Source organism: Caloenas nicobarica, chromosome 27 (assembly GCF_036013445.1).
Source record: "Caloenas nicobarica isolate bCalNic1 chromosome 27, bCalNic1.hap1, whole genome shotgun sequence".
Taxonomy (NCBI): Eukaryota; Metazoa; Chordata; class Aves; order Columbiformes; family Columbidae; genus Caloenas; species Caloenas nicobarica.
In genome coordinates, this window is record NC_088271.1 from 4,649,688 (window position 1) to 4,667,824 (window position 18,137).

The 18,137-nt window shown below is 55.3% G+C and overlaps 1 protein-coding gene and 1 pseudogene across 1 annotated transcript in view; one reads left to right on the forward strand and one right to left on the reverse strand.

The window, feature by feature from the left end:
• LOC135999064 (ceramide synthase 4-like) overlaps positions 1–5,962 on the reverse strand; it is a 48,541-nt gene extending 42,579 nt beyond the window's left edge. The window contains exon 1 of the mRNA XM_065652507.1: positions 5,693–5,962. The gene's annotated coding sequence lies outside the window, so the exon portion shown is untranslated. The remainder of the gene's footprint in view (positions 1–5,692) is intronic.
• Positions 5,963–13,862: 7,900 nt separating this feature from the next.
• LOC135999256 (killer cell lectin-like receptor subfamily B member 1B allele B) lies at positions 13,863–18,043 on the forward strand (annotated as a pseudogene).
• The last annotated feature ends 94 nt before the right edge of the window (positions 18,044–18,137 follow it).

An 18,137-nucleotide genomic window follows, 5' to 3' on the forward strand; every position in this document is an offset into this window, starting at 1 on the left:
CTGTCCGGGCCTGGTGCTGGTGCCCCTGAGGCGCTTCACCCTGTCCGGGCCTGGTGCTGGTGCCCCTGAGGCGCTTCACCCTGTCCGGGTCTGGTGCTGGTGCCCCTGAGGCGCTTAAACCTGTCCGGGCCTGGTGCTGGTGCCCCTGAGGCGCTTCATCCTGTCCGGGCCTGGTGCTGGTGCCCCTGAGGCGCTTAAACCTGTCCGGGCCTGGTGCTGGTGCCCCTGAGGCGCTTAAACCTGTCCGGGCCTGGTGCTGGTGCCCCTGAGGCGCTTCATCCTGTCCGGGCCTGGTGCTGGTGCCCCTGAGGCGCTTCATCCTGTCCGGGCCCGGTGCTGGTGCCCCTGAGGCGCTTAAACCTGTCCGGGTCTGGTGCTGGTGCCCCTGAGGCGCTTCATCCTGTCCGGGCCTCACCAGGAGCCGTGGAGCGCACAGGGGCTGTAATGGCATCAAAGGAAAATTTGGCCTGTTCGCCTTCCCCAGACGGTGCGATTGTCTCCTGGAAGAGAAGGGCTGGAAGGGACGGCCGTACTGCGACACGTGTGGTGTGACATAAGTGACAGGGCAGCCCTAATACACACGGAGTCCTGGCAGAATAATGTCACCAGAGCGCTGATTTTCTGTCATGTGTCACTGCAAGGAAATACTGCCATTTGCATGGTGCCATTTATAGCTGCCAAAGTGAGAACGGAATGCTAATGAACCAGCCCATCGGTTATTTTACACACACCTTTCCTGAGTGCAAATAAAAAGATAAAGAAGGTGTACGGCAAATGTTCATCACGAGATCCTTGCTCCTGTTCAGGCTGACAGAAGAGACACCTCCAGCCATCCTGCCCCTGCCCCAATGAACCAGCTTCTCCTTTTCTTGTCATGCATGTGTCCCCCCTTTTCTTTTGCTTGTAGCCTCTTCTTTTACCTCCATTAGTCTCTTAAAGCTCTTTACACCAAATCTGCTGATTTCATGCCCGAGCACCTGCTCTATCACTTGTGTAGAAATACATTCAAAATACATGTATGAATGCGCACACACACAATTATACTCTAAAATCCAAATATCATGCATCAAGCAGGACCTAGAGCAGCCTATAAACACTTGAGTGGACGGTGCTGGAACCCATTTCTGCAACTCCACATTTCATCTTTTGCCAACAGTGAATGTGTGTAGTTTAACCCAGCGTTTTCTTCACAAGTGAAAAAAAAAAGGGGAAAAAAAAAAGTCGTCCTTCAGCAAATTGCAGCTGCTCTTTATATGGAAAAACAGTGGTTAAAGTACTACATGTTTTTTTCAGTCAAAACAAGGAGAAGGAGCTGATACTGTGGACCACAGCTTTGCAATCACTGCAGTACAGCTGTGTAGATTATAAGGCCAAAAACCCCACAACCACCATCTCCTTAAGACGATCTATTCTGTCCTCCTGCGTTACATAGGCCAAAAAAAATTCCACCCCATCATTCTTGCTTTCAAGTCCGGGGAGTGCAGATCATGTCTGCTATTGTTGTTTGCCAGTGCGCTGTAATGCATTCTTGGAGCACTAAGACTGTTTTCTCATCTTACTAAAATGCTGTCCATCAGCTCTTTATTGCCAGACTTCTCTAAAGCTGTAGTCAGCACGGTTACGGTGAGCATGGTTATAAATACCTGTGGTGATAGAAATGTTAGCAATTTTAAAACAAGTACAGTGATTTGTTCTAGTTTTCTCGCTTACAAATTTTAGTCCACGCACTCCGCAATACACGATCAAGATCGAAGCAGATTGAGGCTTGAAAACAGTTTCTTGTCCAGTAGCCAGGTTGCCACGAACAGATTAGCATCTGGGCAAATGTACTGGTGAATTTATTTAGAGAAGGTATTTCCAGGGCCCTGGGCTCATAGAATTGTTTCAGTTGGACGAGGCCCTCAGGATCATCGAGTCCAACCATATCCCAACTCTGGCACTAAGAGCAATCTTTTAGGAATCTGTCAGGAATCCCTGGCCGTTGTGTGGCATCGCTGAAACCAGCTGAAAACCGTGCTTGACCTGCAGCGTCTCTGTTTATAAAGCCAGCTTTTCTGGGCCTGGTCCAAAGCCCAGTGACGTCAATGAAAAACTCCCACTGACTTCCAAAGGATTTGGATTGGGCCTTCCAGGAGCAAAAATCTGATTGTTTCAGTGTGTGCGGAAGGTGAAACAAAAACATCTAAGAGCACGGGAGCAAAGGAAGGGGCTGTGTTCAGGGTGCTATTTGTCTTTTTTTTTTAGATTTTTCCTTGGGCTGGCTGTGACTCTCAGTTGCGGAGATGTAACGTGAGTCCTCAGAGCACAGGGCCGTGCTGAGGAGCCCTGGCCTGGCACAGGGGGATGTGACCCGTGCAGGTTGTATAAATCACGGTGAATTTTTAGTTATGAGTGCTGAACCCTGCCCCTCGCTCCCACTGCAGAGACTGCTCCCTCGAAGCCACATAAGGTACCAGGTTTTGGGGATGTGTACCTCAAAACATCCAAAGAGGACTGAAACACAAAGATGGACACAGTGTCTCTAAATATCAGGCTTCTTCAAGTATTTTCATGGAATAATTAGGATCTGAGGTACTTGAAAATCACTTATCATTTTAGAACATAGGCTGCTGAGCGCCTGGTGGGTTAGTATTTATATTACAATATCTTTATGAGTCAGAAAAACGGGTTTTAGAATGTAATCATTTAGCCACTGCAAGCAGGATGAGATTGTGTTCAGATGTCAGACAAGTGCTCCAGTTATAGTCTACGAAAGCGGCACTCTCTGAAATCCTGTTCAGCAAGTGCAAATAAAGCTCTGCCCAGGCCTGGGGCTCAGTTTGGCCACAACCTCTCTGGGCCAGGCTGGGTCAAGATGGGCTCTGCTGGAAAACCTGACTTTTTACAAATGAGAACAGAGCCCTCGTGTGGGAAACCAAAGATCCTGCACACCCAGCCCGGCTTGGAAAAAAACTCCACACAGAAACAATCACAGAATGATCATGAATAAGATGAATCATAGAATCATTTGGGTTGGAAAAGACCGTTTAGATCATGGAGTCCAACCATAACCCACCCCATGTCCTGAGAACCTCATCTCTGTCTGTCCAACCCCTCCAGGGATGGTGACTCCAGCACTGCCCTGGGCAGCCTGTTCCAATGCCCCACAGCCCTTTGGGGAAGAAATTGTTCCCCAGATCCAACCTCAACCTCCCCTGGCGCAACTTGAGGCCGTTTCCTCTGGTCCTGGCGCTTGTTCCTGGGGAGCAGAGCCCGACCCCCCTGGCTCCAAGCTCCTTTCAGGCAGGTCAGAGATCAGAAGGTCTCCCCTCAGCTCCTGTTCTCCAGCTGAACCCCCAGCTCCCTCAGCCGCTCCCATCACACTTGTGCTCCAGCCCCTCACCAGCTCCGTTCCCTTCTCTCAACTCGCTCCAGCACCTCAAGGCCTTTCTTGGTGTGAGGGGTCCAGAACTGCCCCCAGGATTCGCGGTTTGGCCTCCCCATTCCCAGCACAGGACGGTCACTGCCCTGGGCCTGCTGGCCACACCAGTGCTGGTACCAGCCAGGATGCTGGTGGCCTCTTGGCCACCTGGGCACATGCTGGCTCGTGTTCAGCTGCTGCCACCAACACCCCCAGGTCCTTTTCCACCAGGCAGTCTCCAGCCACGTGCTGGGACGCTGAGAAGTGCAGAGCTGGGTGTGCACCAGGTGGGTGATGGTGAGGGGAACACTCCTGTGTGATGGGGCACACGGTGCCGGACAGAGCTGCTGGCAACTGCAGCCTTACGGTCCATCTTCCCACCACCAAATCTCACCTCAGTTAGAGCATGGAAAATAGTGGAATTCTTCCATTTAAATTCAAGTCACACCCAGTCGTGACTCCTGTGACACCTCATCCTACCATCTTCTCCAAGCACTTCTCAATCCTAAGGATACCAAAGCCATTATAATTCAAAACCAGGACACATCATATCCATGGGATTAGTTCATCTATTCCTGAAATACATCCTGTTTCTGGAGAAATGGGGACCCTGTCTTCAGTAGATATTGCAGTTCCTCAGATCTTAAGAGAGGATGCTGTGAGACCGTGTCTAACTGGAACTGCACAGATAGTTCAGGGAAGAGCTTGCAATTATTTACCACTGACATCTGACAAGGTGCTGTTGAGAACATGACTGTCCTGCTGAACATGCCTTTCAGATTATCACTTCATATCTCTTTGTTAAACCAAAGCTGGGAATTTGGAAGAAGTCACTAGTAGCAGACAAACTCAGAAATCTGCTTTCCTGTAGATTATGGCTCGGCATGTGGTTGTGATCAGGCAATGAGTGTGCCTGTGGAGAGATACTACTGCTAATGCTTCATTTATGCTTCTCAAGAGGAGGCCCAACCATTATTAACTGCACCAAACCTCCCTTTCTTCTAGAAATGCTCATGTTCTAAATTGGTGACGTTACTCATGCCAACAGCCTAAGGAGTCTGAAAGTCCTTATGTCACCAGCTGAGCCAGGTCATTCAAAAGAAATCCTCACGTCTTCACAGAAAGCAGTTATTAATAACTCTGTTCCAAGTCTGCTGGCCACCTTTCTTTACAGACTATGAATTCTGGCCCCACTCGGACGCCTCCACATCTCCTTGCTCACAACACCCGACTGGACACAGTGTCAGCATTGGGGTCATTATAGTAACGGGCATTTACATAATTAAGGCGTACCAGGAATCCAGCTCTATTTGCAGTTCAACAAAATATAATGCAATAATATAACACACTGCAGAGGTAAATGTCTCAGGTCCTGTTTCTCTGAAGGCCATTTGAGCCTGGACATCCCAAGAGCAAGAGCTTAGTTTAACTTCCAGCACCTTGACAAGTGACAAGTGACAACACACACATTGTTCTGACAGGGCAGTTGGTTTCACCAGCTGCTGTACGTTCCCCATGCTGTCTGGCACTGGAAGCACTGACTTACATGCAGCATGTGTTGTGGTCACACTGAAAAATCTTTGGTTCAGTGACTTACACCTAGATCCTTGACTTATTTTTATATTCTCACAAAGTATAATAAGCAACATGAACACACCAAGAATAACTCTTTCATATGCCCTCCGAGACGTAATGTGCTCAGAGTGCTTTGAGCAGGTCTCTGCCACCTTGGCCACTCTGAAAAACAGAACAGCCAGTGGGATTTAGAGAATGTCTTCATTAGGAAGAGATTACATACAGCTGCAAACCTTCTACGTCCCTTTATCTCTCCATCCAGCAATGGCTACTCCTGTAAAAACAGCATCTTCTATGAATCTCCTGGAACATCAGCTCCCTTTTGAGCATCAATGCCACCCCAAGAGATTCCACTATCCCCTAGGAAGATAAAGTGCAGCTCCCTGTTACCACCATTACGTGGATATTTTTGTTAATCTGCTTTCCCTTTCCCCACTTAGATCATCCTCAAGTCTTGGTGTGGTTCAGTTTCTTCACTTTTTTCAAGCCTGATGCAGAAATTTTTTTCGAGGACACTAAGAACTGGTGGCAGGTGCCAGACGATGCCCATGGACACAGCTCCAGTTCCTCCCTTTCCCACCGCCGTCCCCACGCCAACCCGCTGACACCATGTCTGCCCTCGCTGTGCCGTGGGGGTTCTCTGACGTTTAGGACGACGGAGGGGCCTGGACACACCAAGAGACACAGCCCGTCCCAGCGCTTATTGTCTCCACTTACCCGCTTCTGCTGCCGGCATCCACTGTGCCACTTCACTCGCGCATTTTTTTGCCGTCTATCAGCCCGACTTGGTTGTCCTTGGGTGTCCTTCCAGCCCCGGGGATCCAGAGAAAGTGGCTTATTGCCTGGTGCCCAAGTTCAGTAGCTTGGGCTCAAGTTCAGCTTTGTGAGTGTAACAGCACAAAGGGAGGCGCAGACGCCGTGACGCTGCCGGACGCCGCGCAGCCCCCTCCCCAGCCCCCGGCTCTGCGGGGACGCACACGGGAGCAGCTTTGTTCCTATTTTAAGTCCAGACCAAAGCAGCCAAGAGCCGTTTTGTGTCCCCTGCGCAGCCTGGCAGGATTCAAGTTACAGACCTCAAAGGCCGCTGCTCCGGGGGATTACAGACAGAAATGGGGATTGCTGTCCTTCTTGACAGGGCTCCTAAAGTAGACGACCTGTGGCTAATTTTAGACACTGCAACTGCAGGAAGCAATCCAGCGGCCGTTCTGTCCTGCTCGGCTCTGCCCACTCCTGCTGTCATCTCCGCCTGCAGCACCATTTTGGGGTGAACGTCAGGACCCTGACACTCATATCTCTGGGCACTTGAGGGTCCCTTGCTGAGGTCCCTGCTCCTCCAGCCCCTGCTCCCCACACCTTGGAGAGATGGAAGTGCCCTGAGAGAGCCCAGCAGTGCCGGGGCATCCCCACCTCCCCGTGCACAGCCCGTGCAGAAACCTCAGGGCGATGTGCTGAACAGGTGACATTGTTTTCAACAAAACTCAGTTCATTCACACTCATTCTCTATTGAATTTTATTCGCTGGTTCTCTGATGCTCACATGCAAGTGCTGCGATGGATGCGTGCAAGTAGCTCAGCCGGGGTCACTTGGGATAACACTGAGTACAGGCAACACCAGCTGCTGAGTCCTTGTCACATCTCTTGGATCTTTATGAGTAGGTGGTCATGTGCTGCTTTTTGCACACACTTCTCACACCCACGACGAGGCTCTTCCTCCAGAGGGCACCACGGGTTTCACCAGGCATTGCCAGGGCCCAGGGCAACCCTGCTGTCATCCAGAGAGCACCAGGACCTGAACAGACTAAAATGTTTCAGTTGGAAGAGCCCTACAATGGTCACTTACAATGTGGCGCTTGGACTCTGGAGCTCTGCCAGGAGCTCCCTGCTCAGCCAAGCTGCTCTTCTGCCCGCTCGCTTGACGTCTGACCAGGGGAACTGCCGGATCCTGAGCTTCTCCAAGGGGCATCTTCAAGACTGAGCAGCACTGGCCGACTCTCCTGAGGCCTGGGCGATGGGCAGCAGACACCCAGTGCAACCTCTGCTTTGTTTTGCGTCCCCTGATCCTCCCCCAGAGGCTCTGAGCCCCATCATGTCTGACTGGAAGGGCTGCAGCATCCAAGCTCTCCCTTCCATCCCGTGCGACAGCTCCACCTCGCCTGCCCTGCCCACCCCTCCTGCCCAGCCCGGACCCTCCTGCCAGCACTGCAGGCGTGGGACTCGTCCCACCGAGTCCCCCTCGTGCCAAGGATGTCCCAGCTCTGGGAACGGCCCAAGGCTTCCAGCCAAAGGCACTTGCAGCCCCAGCCCCTGGGAGCCGCCCGTGGGGGCCGGGGGCAGCCCAGCCCCCCTGAACCCTTTCCCTGCCCAGGAGCAGCTGGGGAGGCTCTTCGGCTGGGGCGGAACACGGGGAGCCCCAACATTCCTTCCTGGGACACCCCAAAGAGTCCTTAGATACCAACAGCCAGAGGGACCATGGCGCAGCCACCACTGCGGCTCCCAGCCCGTGGCCCCTGGGCCCCGCCGGTTCTGCGGCTCCTGCAGCCGTCTGTGCTCCCCCAAACTTTCTACCCGCCAGGTAGGGACCCACCCTGAGCCCTGCAGCCCGGGACGCTCGTGGGGGCAAGAGCGGAGGTGACCGCTGGCCATGGCTCCTGTCTCTCTTGCAGGCTCAGCCCTCCTGTGCCCACCGCCCGGGCAGGAGCAGCCCTTCCCCGCAGCCTGGGCACCCCCGGCCCCACCAGCAGGTACGGCACCCCTGTCTGCTCGGACACCCCGGCACCTTTGGCCCCTTCGCCATCCCCGACCCCGGGCACTCCCAGCACCCACCACCCCTGTCCCCCGGCACATACGGCACTGGGCAGAACCGGGGGCTGTTGGTGATGGGGGCCGGCTCAGGGGGTGCCCATGGAGGGTCCCCCCAGCCCAGCATGGCTCCCTCTCCCTACACAGGTCTGCAGAGAGCACCGTGTGGCTGCTGGTTTGACCCCCAGGTGTTCCACATCCAGTGGACCATCCCCTACGGCCACCAGGGCACAGCGGTGGCCCCAGCCCCTCCGGTGCTGCCGACATCCATCCCCGGCTCCCAGCACGTCCAGGGGCAATGGGCACCGATCAATGTTCCCAGCACGGCCACCGCTGCGGGGGTGCCTGGGGGCAGGAACATCCCCCGGAGCAGCAACGTCCCCTACAACCCCTCTGCTGCCCTCCTCAACAAAGCCCCAGAGGACTCCACCGATTACGTTGACCTGTCTGAGGAGATGCTCATGCAAGAGGCCCATCGGCTGTTTGGTGTCACTCCAGCTACAGTGCAGGTCACCGAGGACGGTCCCAGAAGGAGCCCCCCACCTGGGAACACTGGTGGCAGCAGTGCAGAGGGGAATGCGGTGGCCACAGGCCCCGCGTTGTTGCCAACAGCCATGCCCGGCCACCAGCAAAAGGGTGAGCTGTCCTCACAGCTCAACTCCTCTGGCACAGCCACCCCCGTGGCAAACCCCCTGGGCAGCGACGTCCCATCCAGCCCCTCCGCCGCCGAACAAGCCTCGGCAGACCTGGCAGTCAACCTGGCCATCCCAGAGGATGAGCTGCTCCAGGAGGCTCTGCAGCTCCTCGGTTGCTCCCTGGGTGCGGTGGCGTCCAGCCAGGATGGTCCAGGCAGCAGCCCTGTGCCTGGGGACCTGGGTGACAGCGGCAGAGAGGGGAGTGCGGTGGCCCCATCGCCTCCGGAGCTGCCAGTGGCCGTCGATGGGCAGTGGGCACCGCTGAACATCCCGGGCACGTCAACCACCGTGGGGACACCCCCAGGCAGCACCAGCCCCCTGGGCAGCACCAGCCCCCCCAGCCCCTCTGCTGCCCCCCAACACACAGCTCCTGGGGACCCGGTGGGACACCCTGCAGTGATTGAAGAGGTGCCACTGCAAGAGGCCCTGAAGATCTTCGGCTGCTCCTTGGATGCGCTGGGGGTGGCCCAGGACACTCCCATCAGCAGCCCCAGGCAAGGGGACCCTGGTGGCACCAGTTCAGCCGTCCCCCAGCCTGACTTCTCGTCCCTCGCGCTGCCCGAGGATCTTCTGAGCCCAGATTACAGCGTCCCTGAGCTCAGAGAGGCCGTGCTGAGCACGGCCGAGTTCCATGTGCTGGGCATGGAGCCCCCGGAGCTGTGGAGGGACGCGGGGATGGAGCTGCCACCGGCCCAGGCTGCCCTGGCAGAGCAGCGGGGGCAGAAGCGGGGGCAGAGCCCCTCGGCAGAGCCCCCCAGCAAGCGCAGGGCTCTGGCAGGGAGCAGGGAGGTGGGAGGGGGGGATTAGACCAGAGCAGGGGACACGGTGGGGGGGGTTGGGAGACGAGGGGTGCAGTATTTGGGGGTGGGGGGGTCTGGGGGTGTGTGGGAGGAGGGGGAGTGTGTTTGGGGGCCTGGGGGGGTTGGAGGGTGTGGGAGGAGGGTGGTGGGTTTGGGGGTGGGTGGGTTAGGGGAGGTGTGGGAGGAGGGGGGTGCTTGGGGGGGTGTTAGTGGGTGCGGGAGGAGGGGGTGGTGGGTTTGGGGTGAGGGGCTTAGAGTAGCTTTGGGACCTTTTCTCTTGTTTTTCTATTAAATGCTGTTTCTCCAGAACTGCTCCGTGCCTGTGTGGGAGGGGGAGGGAGCGCAGGGGGCACCAGGAAACGGCCCCAAGAGCTGCAAAAGCCCCGATGAGCCCAAATCAGAGCCCATGAGCCCCCAAGGGCACCGAGCCCCGCCAGGGCCGAGTCACCGCCAGCAGGACAGACAATGGGGGGGTCCCCTGTCCCCTTCCCCAGGGGAAGCCGCCCTTTGGTGGGGGGAGCAGGACAGACGGGTCCCTGCAGGACTCACGGACATGGCCCCACACAGGAAGCAGCACGGAGCCCCTGGGACAGGGACAGACCTGGGGGGCCAGGGTGGGCATGGACACACAGACAACAGGGGTGCAACGCCTTCGTCTGGAACAGGAGCAGCGTCCCCTCCAGCGGGGACAGGGCTCAGGGCAAAGCCCTTCAGAGCCTCAGGACAACCAGGCCCTTCCTCGGGTCCCACCGCGCTCAGCTCCAGAGCCCGGCTTTGCCTCCCTGCCGCAGCAAAATAACCCCAAATCAGCCCCAGAATGGCGAGGGAGGGACTGCAGGGCAGGGACCCTCCTGCCCTTGTCTGGCTGCACCTTGGGCAGCTGCAGGACCAGGAACGGGTGGTAATAAAACTGGAAAGAAAATCAAAATCTAAAGCATGTTCTGAAGTCGGGTTTCCAAACGCCTCTTAAATGCGTACAGCCTTGGCGCATCCACCACCTCTCACAGAAGCCTCTTCCAGTGCTTGACCACCCTCTCCGGAAAGAAACGGCTCCTCATGTCCAGTGTGACCCCCCTGTGCAGCTCTGCAGCATTGCCAGGGTCCTGTCCCGGGTCCAGGAGCAGAGCTCAGCGCCTCCCTCTCCACGTCCCCTCCCCAGGAAGCTGCCGAGCCAGGACGTGTCGCGGTTTGACCCCAGCAGCAACTCAAACCCACGAGAGCCGCTCGCTCACGGCCCACCCACCCAAACGGGGGAGAGAAGCAAAGGGGAGACACTCGGGGATGGACACAAACACACTTTAACACAATAACAAAATAGGACTAATATATATCTACTAATAACATATGTGTGGGGCGATGGGGAACGACGCACAGAGACGCAGACAGAGATGCAACAGACATAGAGTTCTTGTCGGCAGCGGCGGCAGAGCCAGGCAGAGCTGAGCAGAGCTGAGCCAGGCTGAGCCGACTTTTATTAACAGCTCTCAATTTATAGGTTTACAGATACAGACCTGGACTAAGAGGTTAGACAGGACGTTTTTTCAAAAAATGTTATCGCGAACACACCACACTCCGGACTTTTTCAGTCACGATCCAATGCATCTCTCGTGGGCAGCGTTCCGACCCACTCATTCGCACACCCAGGCCCTTTGTATTTTGACTACTTGCTGTGAGCTAATTATGTTACTATTATTTCTTCTGTGACTGTCTGGATGGCCATGTTAGGATTGATCTTCCCTTATCATCCAGCTGACTGGAACCGCACGTCTTGCTTTCCCAAATCTTACTCTCCTACATATCTATAGTGAAAAGTAGACTATAAACCAAGAGATATTAAATGCAATCCCTCACATTCTCCACCCCACCGAGCAGCCAGTCCCGGGCAGCAGCACCTGGTCCCCAACAGCCGATCCCGGAGAGAGAAAAGAGAAAAAGGCAGACAAGGCCCAGAGGCCTCTGCAGACGGCAGGATGGCAAAAGGCGCCACTAAAGAACCTCCCCGGCAGAACCGCACCGGAGCAGCAGAACCCAGACGGGAGTCTGTCCCTGTCCGTCCCTCCAGCCACAAGACCCAAAGGCCCTTCAATCCCCAGCCCGAGCCCGAGGGCACGGAACATTCTGATTGGTCGGTCTGGGTGTCAGTCAGGGTCTGCCCCGCCCACGGCCCCGCCCAGCTGCCTCACACCCGTGGGCAGAGCTCAGAGGCCTCGGCTGCCCCGCGGAGCCGCGCGAACGTTGGCTCCGTCCGGGTGCCAGCCTGTTGTTATCCCACTGCACCAAACTGCCGTGCTGGCCACGAAAAAGAAAGGTTTCTGACTGCATGAAGAACAGGAACTGGCTTTCAGTCACAGCAGCACAGTCTGGGAGGGCGTCTTTGCTCGTGGGCCCCTGAGATCTTGTGACAAGAAGTTCTCTCTGTTGCTTCCACTGCTCCAAAGTTTTCTGACCGCCGGCCATGGCTCCTGTCTCTCTTGCAGGCTCAGCCCTCCTGTGCCCACTGCCCGGGCAGGAGCAGCCCTTCCCCGCAGCCTGGGCCCCCCCGGCCCCACCGGCCCCACCAGCAGGTACGGCACCCCTGTCTGCTCGGACACCCCGGCACCTTCGGCCCCTTCGCCATCCCCGACCCCGGGCACTCCCAGCACCCACCACCCCTGTCCCCCGGCACATACGGCACTGGGCAGAACCGGGGGCCGTCGCTGCCCAGTCTCAAGGAGAGGAACCTGCAGGAGGGGCGGACATTGGGGCTGGGGATATCTGGCTGTGTGGATTGGGCGCTTGGGTTGCACATGGAACTGGTTTCTTTCTCCTGGGGCCACTCCAGGACTCATCTTGCTTTTCGAGCAATTCACCTGTATCCGCTTTTGCACTGTGGAGATGGAGCTCGAGGTGCTGCTGCCAGATGAGACGGGCGCAGAGAGCTCGGCCGAGGTCCCCAGCCCTGTGCTGGGACTTGGAGGGACCTCGTGTGGCACCTGTGACTGATACAGACCTTCTTGCTATTTCTTTGCTAATTTTTTGAATTAAAACATGGTAAATAATCACGTGTGTCCCTTGTGTTCCTCAAAGTGCTTCTTGAAAGCCACCGTTCCTCCCCACCAGCCCTTGTGTTCCTGTGTACGGGGGCTTACGGGCCGGCCCCCCAGAAGCTGCTGCCGCAGGAGCCCCAGCAGCAGCTGAAAGCAGCCGTGGGCGGTGGGGACAAACCCCTTGTTCTTCCTTAGCTGGGAAAACCCTATTTGTGGAGCCTTCTGCAACGGGCAGAGGTTCTTCTTTCTTCCTTCTTGTTCTTCCCCATGAGCTTTGGTTTTCATTCCTTCCCGTAGCGCTCACATCACGTTGCTTCCTCTCGGCCTTTGCCCCCATTCAGGATGAGAGTCCAGCTCAAAGGGAGAGAATCCCCCACATCAGAGCCGGGTTCAGCTGCAATGGGTGAAAAGTGGGAGACGTAGGATCACGTCCCCCTTTTTGAGGCGCCTTTTTCCCCCTTGGGTCAAGGTTGCTCTGGCTTTTTGGGGCCACAGCAGCTCAATAATGACCTTGATGGATGTGGCAGCTGTGACAAGCTGCCTTTCTCATTACACCTTTTTATGCTGTCAACCACAGCCACCCCTTTTTCAGAAGGGACAAAGCACAATTAGCTTAACGAGGCTGTCAGGTCTGCAGCATTAGGTGCTCTCTGGGAGCTTGGTTTTTGTTGCTTTGCCTTTGTGCAGCCAGATTAGATGCAGAAAAACCTTTAAAACCTGCAGACCCCTAAACCGAAGTGTTTGTCTCTTGTCAAGACACGGCAACCCTTCCTATGTTTGATGTTTCTCAAACAAAATTTCATGATAAATCTCCCCAGGGTTTTCTCTACCTGCTCTGGTCACAATCAAGCCCCTTCCATGTGCTCACATTGCCCAGTCTGGAAACCACTTTCCCCTAAAAAGGGATAAATAGCTAATTTTTGGATGTTTCAATAGGTCCTGACAGTTTGTTTTTTGCTCTCACTGAGGCTGAAAAATCCTTGCATGGGATTTCTTAGTCTGTGCAGAAAAAGATGAGCGAATCTTCCAAAGAAACCAGTCAAAATGTCATTTCACACCTTTACATTTTCTATAATTTTGGGCTTGTGTTTTCATTTTTGACCTTCTCTGCCCTCCAGTTAGTCCAGTCCTGGTTTCCAAGGGGAGCAGCTGAGTGTCTCTTGGAAATGACTTGAAAACAAGGAACAAAGGAGAAACAACTTGATTTCTTGAGCTTTTGAGGCAATTTTCCATCTTTCCCCTCAAAGGGCTCGTTTCCAACCCCTTGTTTCCAGAGTCTGATGGGTTTTTTGTCACCTTGCTCTGCAAAGCAGCAAAATGGTGATGTGCTTTAAACCCAGGCTGAAAAAACAGTGAAATTACAGGGAAATTGGTAAAAGCGACCATGCTGGAATAGGTTTGGGTGGGGAGAAGCAGTGACCGAGGCAAGAAAACACCTTTCAAGTAGCCGAAGGGAGGAGATAAGGGTGGAAGGGATCTGGTTTTATTGTATTTCATAAAAATCCCCATTCTCACAATCCTGCTAGGAACATTCTGGGAGATCGCAGAGTCTCTGCATAATTCTTGCCATGACACCTTATTTCTCGTGCAAAATAACCCATTTGGACAGAGTGGAGCGAAGTCTGGAACGGCCCATTTGCTGAACCACGGATCTTGGGTTTGTTTGGGCCTTTTTAAAATTATTGTCTTGTTTGGTACCTTAGAAGAATATGGCTCGACTTTGAATAGAAAAGGCTTCTTAACGTTGTCAGGCGCTACTTCCCCTGATGACCGAAACACATTTTCCCTGGCTTAATTCAGCGGAAACTGCATAAAGTTTCATTTTCGGGCTGACCAGCGCATTGCAGGTGCTTTTTTGCAATCTTGCTGCACTTGACGAGCGTTCAGAGGCTCGTGCTTCTCCTCGCAGAGCTCTGGCTTGGAGAGGAACTTGTAGAGATAAACCAGAGGAGTGAAAAACCACAGAAAAACTGAATTATCTGCTGGCTGGACGGGCACCGTTGGAGCCAGAGGCACGGCTGGTGATCCTCCTGCCTCTCCTGCTATGGCCGAGGAAATTGTCTATGCTGACCTGAATATCGGGTCTGGAAGGGGCTGCAGGAAAATGCGTTCACTTCCTCAACCTCAGAGTAAGTGCATCAGGGGGGTTTTTGGGGGGATTTTTTATGTTTTGGCTGTGGTTGTGTTGGGAGACCCCTGCCCTCCAAGCAGGAAGGGAAGGGCCCGGGGCCGTGGTGGGTGATGAAGGATCCCGTCTGCTCTTTGTGATTCCTTCAGTAGTTTTGTCTTGAAATGGTTTTAGGGTTTCTTTGAAATGGGGTTGCTGTTGCCGGAGTCCTACCAGGACTTTTAAAATGCTGCTTTTCTGCCCACGGCCACCACGTTGTCCCCCCTACACCTCCCTCAGCCTTCCTCCTGCACCTGCTTTGGCTTCAGCCAAAGATTTAATTCCTGCTCTTTCCTCCTCTGGAAGAGATCTCTGCGTGGTGAGGACATCTTCAGGCAACTTCCCACAATGTCTTCTTTTTTGCAAGACTTCCATGATTTCCACCAAACACCCCGCTTTTGATCTCAAAGGACTCTGCAAAACCCACCACCTGATGTTAAGGTGGAATTGAATGTTCCTCCTTTGCTGTTTAATTCTGAAGCAGATGCCAAACCTTTGCTGGTCAAGGTGAGCTCTGGCTTTGGCCAGAAGCAGCATCCTGCCCTCCCTTTTGTGAAGAAAGAGCTGAGGATGGATGCGCTTGACCTGACCTTGAGCTCTGCAGGGAGAACATCGGCCTCCGGGCCTCCTCGGGGAGAACGGGGCTGTTTAACCATGGTCAGATGAGTCTCCTCGCAGAGCTTGGTCCATCCAGGTTCTGCAGTTTTCCCCTGGTGTGGAGAAGAAATGCCGTGGTGGAGCTATTATTCATCTTATTAATATATATTCTTATTATCTGCCATCTTGGTCCAGCTCTACCCTTGACTTCTAGTGACTTTATAACATCCAGGAAATTCCCAGTTCTTGGGTATCTGGGTAAAAACCAACACAACTCCATCACGAGCATCTTTGCTCAGCGGCAGTAGGATCGGGAGGAGGGTGGCAGTGGCGAAACGTGGACGATAGACCAAAGCTTTAGAACAACCAGCAGCAGCACAGAGGGATTTTGGGGAGAAAAGAGCCCGAATCTGCGCTGCAGGTCTGTCTGGCGGGATGCGGGGCTGGGACAAGGTTTTTCTCCCAACAACTCCTTTCCCTTGCAGCATCGAGCTGTCCCCGGTGGCACCGAGCCGCTCTCTGCGCCGGCTGGACCGGGAATCTCCTCCTCGGGGTGGCCGTGGTGGCAATGGGATGCTCATGTGAGTAGCTCCGCTTGTCGGCACGGGGACAACCAAAGGACAATCCGGAGAGGGGACGATCCAAAGAGAGGGTCCCTGCTCCGGGGGTGCTGGCTCAGGTGCTTGTGTAGGAGGCCAATCTGCTTTTTACGATCTGTGGCATTTATCAGAATTTCGTAGAGCTGGTGGATGGAGGAGACTTGACTATTTTGGTTGGCCAGTGAGAAGAAAACCACTGGAAACTTCTCAGCTGTGGCAGGGTCAGGATTTGACACCCCATGGCCGAGCTCAGGGTCACACGGAGCCCTGTTGGAATGAGTTTTGTGCCCGGTGTGATGTTGCTGGTGGGATCTGATGCTGCCCTGACCCACACCACCCCCGAACCACAGCAAGCAGGTGGAAGGGAGACTCAAATGTGTGGTGGATCTTGGTGAGGAAATCCTTCTCCAAAGGGGGAGGGGATCCAATGGATCTTGTGCTGGGAAGGGTCTCGGGTGTGGATTTGAACTTTGGGGATGGATGTGCCAAGCTTCTGGCACAGGGGTATGGAGGAAAGAGCAAAGGGATCAGGCTCAGCTCCCTTCGTGGCTCCAAGAGCTGCAAAACGCAGGTGATGCTCTGAGGATGTGGGAGCAACTTTGGGTACCAGCCCTGAGCCGGTGGCTTTGTAGGGATCTGCTGTCCCTGCTGCGGGGTGGAACTGGGAGCAGCAACAATCTGGGGCTGATGGTTTGAACTTGTGGGGTCCAGAACCAGAGAGAGACCCCAAAACACATCTGCTGGGAGCTGTTTGTGCGCACTGCAGGTTCTGTGGTCACGCTGTGCTGCGAGGGGTAGTCAGAAGGTGGTGAAGAGCCCCTCACCCTTGCGCCAGGCCCCTCTGGGCTGCACAGATGGGGCTGGCACAGCTCGTTTGTGCACAAGAGGCCATTTCCGTAGCGGTCAGAGGCTCCCGGGGCTCTCTGCAGCTGGTCAGGCTGATGGCTCCGTATCTCGTGTTCCATCTCAGGCAGGGGTGGGGGGGCCACATCCTGTTGGCAGCGCAGAGCAGCAGTGGGTGAGGTGGTTGCAAATGGGGGGTTGAGCTCCAAGGTGGGGCACCCCGTACCCCAAAATGGGGAGTCTGCTCTGAGTTGGGACCCCGAGGCTGATTCCCACCCCCCTTGAGATGCTCAGATCAAGGCCTGGGCTGAGCTGAGGTCACAGGAAGGGTGAGGGGGGGCTGGAGGGCTCCGAGCACGCACTTTGTGTGAGGATCCATTCCAGACACTTCCCTGCAGCCGTTGGGACCACGTGCACGTAGATCTTGGTGGTATTGTGCCTGGGGGAGCCCGTCCCTCTCCCCTGCTCTGTCTGTCCCTTGCAGTTCTGCACCAGCAGCCACAGAACCCAGAAAGCTACAAAAACGGGAGTGGGAACGTGGGAGATGGCAACAGCACCCTGGAGAAGATCCGCTCAGAGCTGCGGAAAGATCTTTGCTCATCAAATCTGCAAGGTAATGCCAACCACAACACATCTCCACACTGTCTGGTTTCCCAAAACCTTGTAGCACCCCCAAATTAGAGAAGCAAGTGAAGCTCAGGCCATCCCGTGTTGCTGGGGAGCAAGCAGGACTTAAACGCTTGTCCTTCTTTGGATGGGCGGGGGACAAGGTGGCTTCTTGGTGGCTGAACATGGCACTGCCTGTCTTTCAGAGGCTGGGGGGTGCAAGATCTGCCCCTGGGGCTGGATGTCGCATGGGACCAAGTGCTTTTGGTCTGCTGACAGGATGAGCTCTTGGAAGGAGAGCCGGGGGGACTGTGCGAGTCGGGGGGCTGAGCTGCTGATGCCGTGGGACCAGGACGAGCTGGTAAAGGGACCGATGGCATCGGCGATGTGGGACGGGTCCCGGGGCTGGTGGCACCTGGTGCGGCGTTAAGCCTTGCCCAGAAATCTGGGCTCAGCACCCACCCCTGTGCCCAAACCTCCATGGAGCCCTGGCCGGTGTCATTGTGGGGGACACTGGTGGGACTCGGGGCTGCGTGGGGACAGGCTGGAGCCTGTTTTGGGATGGCGATCAGTGACACATCAGTGTCACCACCTGCCCTCTCCCCCGACACAGGATTTCCTAAATAAAATCCTTCAGAAACCCAGCAGCTACTTCTGGATCGGCCTCTCCCGCACCTCTTCCACGAAGGGCTGGACTTGGCTGAACGGCTCCCGCCTGGACTGGAGCCGGTGAGCGCTTGGGATGCGATGGGTGTCGGGGTGGGGGCACCCCAGGGACCCTTGTGCTGTGACACAGGCTTCTTCCTGCACCCCCAGGTTGAGGCTGAGCAATTGGCACAAAGGAACCTGTGCGGTGCTGAAGGGGAACACAATCAGCGCTGCATACTGCAGCTGGGAATGTCACTGGATCTGCCAGAAAGAAGCCACCCAGCTCTGAGCGGGGTGGGATGGGGCACGAGATGGGCCAACAGCAGGAGAGACACTTGGGAACGGGCCAGGATCAAGCCCTCGGTGGGGGCTGCGGTACTGAC